The sequence below is a fragment of the Phoca vitulina genome, unplaced genomic scaffold, assembly GCF_004348235.1.
Source record: "Phoca vitulina isolate PV1807 unplaced genomic scaffold, GSC_HSeal_1.0 scaffold42, whole genome shotgun sequence".
Classification (NCBI taxonomy): domain Eukaryota; kingdom Metazoa; phylum Chordata; class Mammalia; order Carnivora; family Phocidae; genus Phoca; species Phoca vitulina.
In genome coordinates, this window is record NW_022589745.1 from 12,978,974 (window position 1) to 12,990,021 (window position 11,048).

Below are 11,048 nucleotides of genomic sequence, written 5' to 3' on the forward strand. Positions count from 1 at the left end.
TTTATCCTGAAAATTAGAGGATTAAACCCCAGATAATATTTGAGATATCTTTTAGTTACAGGAATTCATCTACTAGTCATCTAATAGATCAAAAACTTAATTGTAAAAAATGAACACTCAACCATATCCTGTATCCATAAAATTGGGAAATGAAATGTGTGCCATAATATTTAAATTAATAAAACAAATATGAATGGTATATTGTGTTTTGGGGAATATATTTTCAATTATACATTTCTTATGATTGTTCCCCTTGATTATCTAAAGTATATTCTTTACGATTTATAATTAACCATTTGGAGAATTTAATTTCACTTTAAGATTAATAAATTAGGGCATACATTTTTTTAAAATATGGAATGTTTCACAAATTTGTATGTCATCTTTGTGCAGGGGCCATATTAATCTTCTCTACATCATTCCCACTTTAGTAAATGTGCTGCCGAAGCAAGCACAGGGCATGCATTTTTAATAATCATATATATTTTCCTTTTATAAGGACTCTAATATCTCGTATTTAAAATCAATGTTCACAGATATTAAATAAATAAGAAAAATAGGACTTAATGCTGAAATTTATTATGACAGAAAAACAGCTACATTGTCAAAAATGTTAAATATTAAATATAATATATTTAATATAAAATATTTAAAAAATATTGATGGAATTGGTTATAAGATAATGTAAAACAGACTTCAAGGACTAAGCAAGATGGTGGAGGAGTAGGAGACCTGGATTTCGTCTGGTCCCAGGAATTCAGCTGGATAGGGATCAAACCATTCTGAACACCTACGAACGCAACAGGAGATCGAAGAAAAGAATAGCAACAACTCTCTGAACAGAAAAGTGACCACTTTCTGGAAGGTAGGACATGTGGAGAAGTGAATCCGAGGCGATATTCGGGAGGATAGACGGCGGGGGAGGGGGCCTCCATCAGCAGCTACCAGCAAGTGATAGAGCAACAGAGCACAAAATCGGAACTTTTAGAAGTCAGCTCCGCTGAGGGACGTCGCTCCAGTGGCTAAGCACAGGGTGGAACCCTCACGGGACAGTGTGGTCTCAGGACCCTCGGGGTCACAGAAAGACCGGGGGTGCCTGAGTGCGGCAGAGCTCCCAGGTATTGGAGCAGGGAAGCCAGCTGCAGAGACAGAGCTGAGGTGCGGGCTCTCAGCTCGGGGTTGCCATAAACCGGGATCCGCGGCACAGTCGGGCCACTGCTCTTCCAGCAGGGACCCAACAAGCGGCAGATCCGGGGAGACTTCCCTTCCTCCCCCGGGAGGTGCGGCGTAGGAGTGCACCGCAGGGATCTGCTGGGTTTGGAGACTCCACATGGGGTTGGGTGCCAGAGATAGAAATGCTGGGTCACAGCCCAGGTGAGCACGGAGTGCAGCCAGAGACCAGGGAGACAGGAGTGATTGACTGCTTTTCTCTGGCGGCTCACTGAGGAGCTGGCCCCGAGTTCTCGGCTCCTCCGGGGTGGAGACTGGGAGGCCGCCATTTCACTCTCATCCTCCAAAGCTGTACGAAAAGCTTGCAGGGAACAAAAGCTCCTGAGAGCAAACCCGAGCAGATTACTTAGCCCGGACTGGGCAAGGGCGGGGCAATTCTGCCTCCGGCAAAGACATTTGGGAACCATGGCAACAGGCCCCTCCCCCAGAAGATCAGCAAGAACAGCCAGCCAAGACCAAGTTTACCGATCAATGAGAACAGCAGAACTCCAGCACTAGGGGAATAATGCACATAGAATTCATGGCTTTTTTTACCATGATTCTTTAGTCTTTCAAAGTTAATTTTTTTTAACAGTCTTTTTTTTTTTTTTGAAAATTTTTTCCCCTTTTTCAACCAACATCTTATCAATCCCTTTTTTAAAAAATCTTTTTTATTTTTCATTTTTAGTCATATTCTATCCCTTATATATATATATATATCCTTTTTTTTTATATATATATATATATATATATATATATATATATATATATATATAAGTTGTTCTCTCTTTAAAATTTTGGGATAAAGTTTCTTCTAACAGATGAAAGTATACCCTAAATCTCTAGTGTATGGCTTTGTTCCAGTCTCCTGCCTGATCACATTCTCTCCCCCCCTTTTTTTTAAATCCTCTTCTTTCTTTTTTCACCCAACTTCTTATCAATTCCTTTTATAAAATCTTTTATAATTTTCATCTTTACAGTCATATTCAATCCCATCATATTAACCCTTATTTTTGTACATATATAAGTTTTTCTTTCTTTAAAATTTTGGGAGGCACTTTCTTCTAACAGACCAAAATACACCCAAAATCTAGTATGTGGCACTGATCTATGCACCAGCCTGATCATATTTGATCATATTCTATTTTTTTTGTTTTGTTTTGTTTTTGTTTGTTTTTATCTTTTTCTTTTTCTTTTTTCTTTTTTCTTTCTTTCCCTTTCTTTTCCCCAGGTTTCAGGTCTTTTCTGACTTGTTTAATGTATATATTCTGGGGACATGGTTACCCTGTTAGTATTTTGTTCTCTCATTCATCTATTCTCCTTTGGACAAAATGACAAGTTGGAAAAAATCACCTCAAAAAAAAGACCAAGAGGCAGTACCGACTGCCAGGGACCTAATCAATACGGACATTAGTAAGATGTCAAAACTAGAGTTCAGAATGATGATTTTAAAGATACTAGCTGGGCTTAAAAAAAGCATGGAAGATATTAGAGAAATGTTTTCTGGAGAAATAAAAGAACTAAAATCTAACCAAGTCAAAATCAAAAAGGCTATTAATGAGGTGCAACCAAAAATGGAGGCTCTAACTGCTAGGATAAATGAAGCAGAAGAGAGAATTAGTGATATAGAAGACAAAATGATGGAAAATAAAGAAGCTGAGAAAAAGAGAGATAAACAACTACTGGATCACGAGGGCAGAATTCGAGAGATAAGTGATACCATAAGATGAAACATTAGAATAATTGGGATCCCAGAAGAAGAAGAAAGAGAGAGAAGGGCAGAAGGTATACTGGAGCAAATTATAGCAGAGAACTACCCTAATTTGGGGAAGGAAACAGGCATCAAAACACAGGAGGCACAGAGAACGCCTCTCAACATCAATAAAAACAGGTCAACACCCCAACATCTAATAGTAAAACTTACGAGTATCAGAGACAAAGAGAAAATCCTGAAAGCAGCTCAGGAGAAGAGATCTGTAACCTACAATGGTAGAAACATTAGATTGGCAACAGACCTATCCACAGAGACCTGGCAGGCCAGAAAGGACTGGCATGATATATTCAGAGCACTAAATGAGAAAAATATGCAGCCAAGAATACTATATCCAGCTAGGCTGTCATTGAAAATAGAAGGAGAGATAAAAAGCTTCCAGGACAAACAAAAACTAAAGGAATTTGCAAACACGAAACCAGCCCTACAAGAAATATTGAAAGGGGTCCTCTAAGCAAAGAGAGAGCCTAAAAGCAACATAGACCAGAAAGGAACACAGACAATATACAGTAACAGTCACCTTACTGGCAATACAATGGCACTAAATTCATACCTTTCAATAGTTACCCTGAATGTAAATGGGCTATATGCCCCACTCAAAAGACACAGGCTATCCGATTGGATAAAAAAAAAAAGACCCATCGATATGCTGTCTGCAAGAGACTCATTTTAGACCCAAAGACACCCCCAGATTGAAAGTGAAGGGGTGGAAAACCATTTACCATGCTAATGGACACCAAAAGAAAGCTGGAGGGGCAATCCTTATAGCAGACAAATTAGATTTTAAACCAAAGACTATAATAAGAGATGAGGAAGGACACTCTATCCAGTTAAAGGGTCTATCCAACAATAAGATCTAACAATTGTAAATATCTATGCCCCTAACATGGGAGCAGCCAATTATATAAGCCAATTAATAACAAAAGCAAAGAAACACATCGACAACAATACAATAATAGTGGGGGACTTTAACACCCCCCTCACTGAAATGGACAGATCATCTAAGCAAAAGATCAACAGGGAAATAAAGACTTTAAATGACACACTGGACCAAATGGACTTCACAGATATATTCAGAACATTCCATCCCAAAGCAACAGAATACACATTCTTCTCTAGGGCCCATGGAACATTCTCCAGAATAGATCACATCCTAGGTCATAAATCAGGTCTCAACCGGTACCAAAAGATTGGGATCATTCCCTGCCTATTTTCAGACCACAATGCTTTGAAACTAGAAGTCAATCATAAGGGGAAAGTCAGAAAGAACTCAACTACATGGAGGCTAAAGAGCATCCTACTGAAGAATGAATGGGTCAACCAGGAAGTTAAAGAAGAATTAAAAAAATTCATGGAAACCAATGAAAATGAAAACACAAGTGTTCAAAATCTTTGGGATGCAGCAAAGGCAGTCCTAAGAGGAAAGTATATAGCAATACAAGCCTTTCTTAAGAAACAAGAAAGGTCTCAAACACACAACCTAACCCTACACCTACAGGAGCTGGAGAAAGAACAGCAAATAAAGTCTAAACCTAGCAGGAGAAGAGAAATAATAAAGATCAGAGCAGAAATCAATGAAATAGAAACCAAAAGAACAGTAGAACAGATCAACGAAACTAGGAACTGGTTCTTTGAAAGAATTAACAAGATTGATAAGCCCCTGGCCAGACTTATCAAAAAGAAAAGAGAAAGGACCCAAATAAACAAAATCATGAATGAAAGAGGAGAGATCACAACCAACACCAAAGAAATACAAACAATTATAAGAACATATTATGAGCAACTCTATGCCAGCAAATTAGATAACCTGGAAGAAATGGATGCATTCCTAGAGATGTATCAACTACCAAAACTGAACCAGGAAGAAATAGAAAACCTGAACAGACCTATAACCACTAAGGAAATTGAAGCAGTCATCAAAAATCTCCCAACAAACAAAAGCCCAGGGCCAGATGGCTTCCCAGGGGAATTCTACCAAACATTTAGAGAAGAATTAATACCTATTCTTCTGAAACTGTTCCAAAAAATAGAAATGGAAGGAAAACTTCCAAACTCGTTTTATGAGGCCACCATTACCTTGATCCCAAAACCAAAGACCCCATCCAAAAGGAGAACTACAGACCAATATCCTTGATGAACATGGATGCAAAAATTCTCACCAAAATACTAGCCAATAGGATCCAACAGTATATTAAAAGGATTATTCACCACGACCAAGTGGGATTTATCCCTGGGCTGCAAGTTTGGTTCAACATCCACAAATCAATCAATGTGATACAATACATTAATCAAAGAAAGAACAAGAACCATATGATCCTCTCAAAAGATGCAGAAAAAGCATTTGACAAAGTACAACATCCTTTCTTGATCAAAACTCTTCAGAGTATAGGCATAGAGGGTACATACCTCAATATCATAAAAGCCATCTATGAAAAACCCACAGCGAATATCATTCTCAATGAGGAAAAATTGAGAGCCTTCCCCCTAAGGTCAGGAACAGGGATGTCCACTATCACCACTGCTATTCAACATAGTATTAGAAGTCCTAGCCACAGCAATCAGACAACAAAAAGAAATCAAAGGCATCCAAATTGGCAAAGAAGAAGTCAAACTTCACTCTTTGCAGATGATATGATACTTTATGTGGAAAACCCCAAAGACTCCACCCCAAAACTGCTAGAACTCATACAGGAATTCAGTCAAGTGGCAGGATATAAAATCAATGCACAGTAGTCAGTGGCATTCCTATACACCAACAACAAGACAGAAGAAAGAGAAATTAAGGAGTCGATCCCATTTACAATTGCACCCAAAACCATAAGATACCTAGGAATAAATCTAACCAAAGAGGCAAAGGATCTGTACTCAGAAAACTATAAAATACTCATGAAAGAAATTGAGGAAGACACAAAGAAATGGAAAAACGTTCCATGCTCATGGATTGGAAGAACAAATATTGTGAAGATGTCAATCCTACCTAGAGCAATCTACACATTCAATGCAATCCCCATCAAAATACCATCCACTTTTTTCAAAGAAATGGAACAAATAATCCTCAAATTTGTATGGAACCAGAAAAGACCCCGCATAGCCAGAGGAATGTTGAAAAAGAAAAGCAAAGCTGGTGGCATCCCAATTCCGGACTTCCGGCTCTATTACAAAGCTGTCATCATCAAGACAGTATGGTACTGGCACAAAAACATACACAGAGATCAATGGAACAGAATAGAGAGCCCAGAAATGGACCCTCAACTCGATGGTCAACTCATCTTCGACAAAGCAGGAAAGAATGTCCAATGGAAAAAAGACAGTCTCTTCAACAAATGGTGTTGGGAAAATTGGACAGCCACATGCAGAAGAATGAAACTGGACCATTTCCTTACACCACACACAAAAATAGACTCCAAATGGTTGAAAGACCTAAATGTGAGACAGGAGTCCATCAAAATCTTAAAGGAGAACACAGGCAGCAACCTCTTCGACCTCAGCCGCAGCAATTTCCTCCTAGAAACATCGCCAAAGGCAAGGGAAGCAAGGGCAAAAATGAACTATTGGGACTTCATCAAGATAAAAAGCTTTTGCATAGCAAAAGAAACAGTCAGCAAAACCAAAAGACAACCGATAGAATGGGAGAAGATATTTGCAAATGACATATCAGATAAAGGGCTAGTATCCAAAATCTATAAAGAACTTATCAAACTCAACACCCAAAGAACAAATGATCCAATCAAGAAATGGGCAGAAGACATGAACAGACATTTTTCCAAAGAAGACATCCAAATGGCCAACAGACACATGAAAAAGTGCTCAACATCGCTCGGCATCAGGGAAATCCAGATCAAAACCTCAATGAGATACCACCTCACACCAGTCAGAATGGCTAAAATTAACAAGTCAGGAAATGACAGATGTTGGCAGGGATGCGGAGAAAGGGGAACCCTCCTACACTGTTGGTCAGAATGCAAGCTGGTGCAGCCACTCTGGAAAACAGTATGGAGGTTCCTCAAAAAGTTGAAAATAGAGCTACCATACGAACCAGCAATTGCACTACTGGGTATTTACCCCAAAGATACAAATGTAGGGATCCGAAGGGGTACGTGCACCCCGATGTTTATAGCGGCAATGTCCACAATAGCCAAACTGTGGAAAGAGCCAAGATGCCCATCGACAGATGAATGGATAAAGAAGAGGTGGTATATATATATACAATGGAATATTATGCAGCCATCAAAAGGAATGAGATCTTGCCATTTGCAACGATGTGGATGGAACTGGAGGGTGTTACGCTAAGCGAAATAAGTCAATCAGAGAAAGACGTGTATCATATGACCTCACTGATATGAGGAATTCTTAATCTCAGGAAACAAACTGAGGGTTGCTGGAGTGGGGGGTGGGGTGGGAGGGCTGGGGTGGTGGGTGATAGACACTGGGGAGGGTATGTGCTATGGTGAGCGCTGTGAATTATGCAAGACTGTTGAATCACAGACCTGTACCTCTGAAACAAATAATGCAATATATGTTAAGAAAAAAAAAAAGAAGAAGATAGCAGGAGGGGAAGAATGTAGGGGGGGAAATCGGAGGGGGAGACAAACCATGAAAGACGATGGACTCTGAAAAACAAACTGAGGGTTCTGGGGGGGAGGGTGGTGGGAGGATGGGTTAGCCTGGTGATGGGTATTAAAGAGCGCACGTTCTGCATGGAGCACTGGGAGTTATGTACAAACAATGAATCATGGAACACTACATCAAAAACAAATGATGTGATGTATGGTGATTAACATAACAATAAAAAAATTTTTTAAAAGTTGTGGGGGATGTGTCTTAAAGATAGATTGTAAAGGAAGTGTGTGAAGTCCTAGATTCATCCATGACTTCATTCTCCACATCCATGGGTAGCAGAATATTACAATGAATCCTGAAAACATAAACTGACCAAAGTTTGTACAGACAAAGAACTGAAGCGATCAGATGCACTCCTCAAAGTTCCTAAGAACATGAGATCTATAGTAAACAGAAGACTAGGAACTTCCCACCTAAATTATTAATGAATCCTCTATGGTGCTTCTGATGCATTTCCCAGAGACCACTCATGGGAAAAACATCTAAGTACTTTATAAAATGTTGTGCTTTATTATTGCAAAACACTAATAAGTCATATGAACATATTCCATTCATAATACAGGAAGCTCTACCAGTAGCCCTGGACAAACAATGCTATCACATCAAGACATAACTGAATTCACTCAGAGGTTTAGTAGAGGACATCACTAGGACTTCACTGAAAGGTTTTCATCACATCCTGCTGACTTTTAGTATATAGTTAAGTGTCAAGACCTACTGTCTTAGATTCAAGCCACCTACAGTAATAGGTTTCTTGCTACTAATTTGCTTTTTTCTCCTAGACACAGGCACCAATGGTCCATTTTATTCAGTTGAGTCCAGACCCATGATAACAAACAATATAAAGCTCCTTATAGAGGTGTGAGACTCTTTAGAAACCTGGTAATCCTAAACTAATCCTAAATAGAAATTCAACGTTTGTATCAAAGTTGTTCCAAACTTCCAAACTTAGTCTATATAAGACTAACACTATCCAAGGAAGGAGCATTCAACCTACATATTCATTAAAAAGAATGCCATATTTGTGACTTTATTTGTCCCTAACAAGTCCTACCTTTGTTTTCATATATCACATCACCTTGGCATTCTCTGTTGTCTAGAAAAGGAAGGAAGGAAGGAAGGAAGGAAGGAAGGAAGGAAGGAAGGAAGGAAAAGAGAGAGAGAGGAAGGGAGGAAGGGAGGGAAAGAAAAGATTTAAATCCCAACTATTGTTCTTACCTTTTTCTTCCAAGAACTGATTTGACTACTCTATCATTGAAAAATACATCCTTACTAGAGAACTGTCACACAATAAAGGGACTGAACAGGATTGTTAATCCCCTTTGTCCTATCAGTGTAAAAGCTTCAATTTACAAATGCTCCTAAAACCAGAAGTAACAGGGTGCTACAGTGAATATTCTAAAAACTTCTAAATACTGTACTGTCCCATCTGACCTTATTAATTTGATCATCGAGCATCAAGTGTAAGAGCAAAGAACTTATTTTCAAGAACTGTGGGGAACTGTATCACACAAAAATATACACCTGCACGTAGTTACTGCTACTGTTTTCATTTCCATGGCAAAGATACAGCAACAACACATTCCTTAAATGTTTCTAAATGCTGGGCCTGCTCTCCATGGCATGTAGCACTGAAAGAGAAATCTCTGTCATGACAGCATCTTTCACCTGAGGTGACAATCTTCCTTCTGTAGGGGAATATTTCCTTTCCTAAACATTTTGGCCACAATAGAGGTCAGAATTAATATTTATAGAATTAGTAGTTTCCCACTTAGCCCCAAACAAAGGGGGAGTGCCTGACCTATACTTAGTGACTGTTGTCTGAATTTTTTTGTAATAGAAATGAAGAAATTGTTTTTGAAAACCAGCATTAGTAACTATATCCAATATTGCAATAAAAATGTGATGTTTGCAGAGTGTATCACAACTTTGTTTCTCCATAGAACTTGAAGTTTTAAAAACTTTGCAATGCTTTAACCCCCAATGATCCACAAGGGAGTTTCATCCTCCTTGTGAAAGAGCGGAGGCAAAATGATCTCAGAGAACAACATACTCATCCTATGGAGTTACCTGCTCTATTGGAGAGGTCAAGAACCCAACCAAACTTTTAAAACAACAGAGAAATACCAGGACTGCTTCTCTAAACCTGGTCTCCACGGAGAGAGTGACTTGGAATTTCAACTTAGCCCTCAAAGGATGATTATTTTCATTCCTTGTAAGGAGCCCTCCAACTGTGTTTCTGTCCATTTAAAGTGTATCCATGATTTATCAAGCCCCCATACAGAAGAAAGTTGGCAAGTTACACTGCATTGAGGATCAGAACCTATTTATATCAGCTGGTAGCCTTGTAGGGAATTAAGAAATACAAAGTAAAATAAACAGGATAGTGTTCATTTACATGTAGAAGTACTGCTTATGAAATGCTACAAGCTAATGCAGCCTTAAAAGGATGCATCACAAACATGCTTACTGGGATGCTAAGTATTGTGCTGCAATAAGATATTTAGGAAAGACTACACATATCCAAATTTAAGATGGAGTGTTGATTACAGTCAACAAAGAAAAGAATTGTGCATGCAAAACATTAGATGTCTCATGGTTCCCTTTGTAAAAATTCTCTGTGCCTTTTCCTTTCGACATTTTAAATTGTAGTGTTCTTAGGCCAATTTTTCTCTCCCCTCTTGGTGCTGTGTGATGATACCACAGTGCTAAGATTTGAAATTGCATGTACTCCTAAATGCTGGTGTAAGAAATCTCAGAAATATGGAAAGGATAAAATGTTTCTCTCCATACAGTTGCAGAAAAATATGTATATTATTCTACCACATACAGCTAGTTCTGATAAAATGGTGAATGGAAAATAACATCTAGAAGTGTTGATCTTGTACTCCTATGAAATATATGTTACAAAGTATAATCTGTTCTGTGTTAGGTTATTGAAACTGTCCTTCAAAGTGTTATTTGTATGAAGGGGTCTTTGGGACACCTGCACTTTAGAGATTATTGCCCTGCTCTGAGAAATATAACCTGTTAGCACTCCAGATTTTCAATTCTGATTGTTTCTTTTTTGTTGTTGTTTTTAAAGATTTTATTTTAAGTAATCTCTACAACCAGCACGGGGCTTAAACTCACAACCCCAGGATCCAGAGTCCCATGCTCTATCCCACTGAGCAAGACGGGCACCGCTAGTTTCTGCTTTTTTTTTTAATCTTTTTTTATTATGTTATAATAATCACCATACATTACATCATTAGTTTTTGATGTAGTGATCCATGATTCATTGTTTGCGTATAACACCCAGTGCTCCATTCAATACGTGCCCTCTTTAATACCCATCACCAGGCTAACCCATTCCCCCACCCCCACCCCAGAACCCTCAGTTTGTTTCTCAGAGTCCAGAGTCTCATGGTTCGTCTCCCCCTCCAATTTCCCCCCTTTCATTTTTCCC

General features: G+C 38.7%; 1 non-coding gene across 1 annotated transcript; it reads right to left on the reverse strand.

Annotated features, from left to right (window-relative positions):
• Window positions 1–348: 348 nt before the first annotated feature.
• LOC116648302 lies at window positions 349–455 on the reverse strand. Its single transcript, XR_004302496.1, has one exon. It is a non-coding gene; the product is annotated as a U6 spliceosomal RNA (small nuclear RNA).
• Window positions 456–11,048: the final 10,593 nt, after the last annotated feature.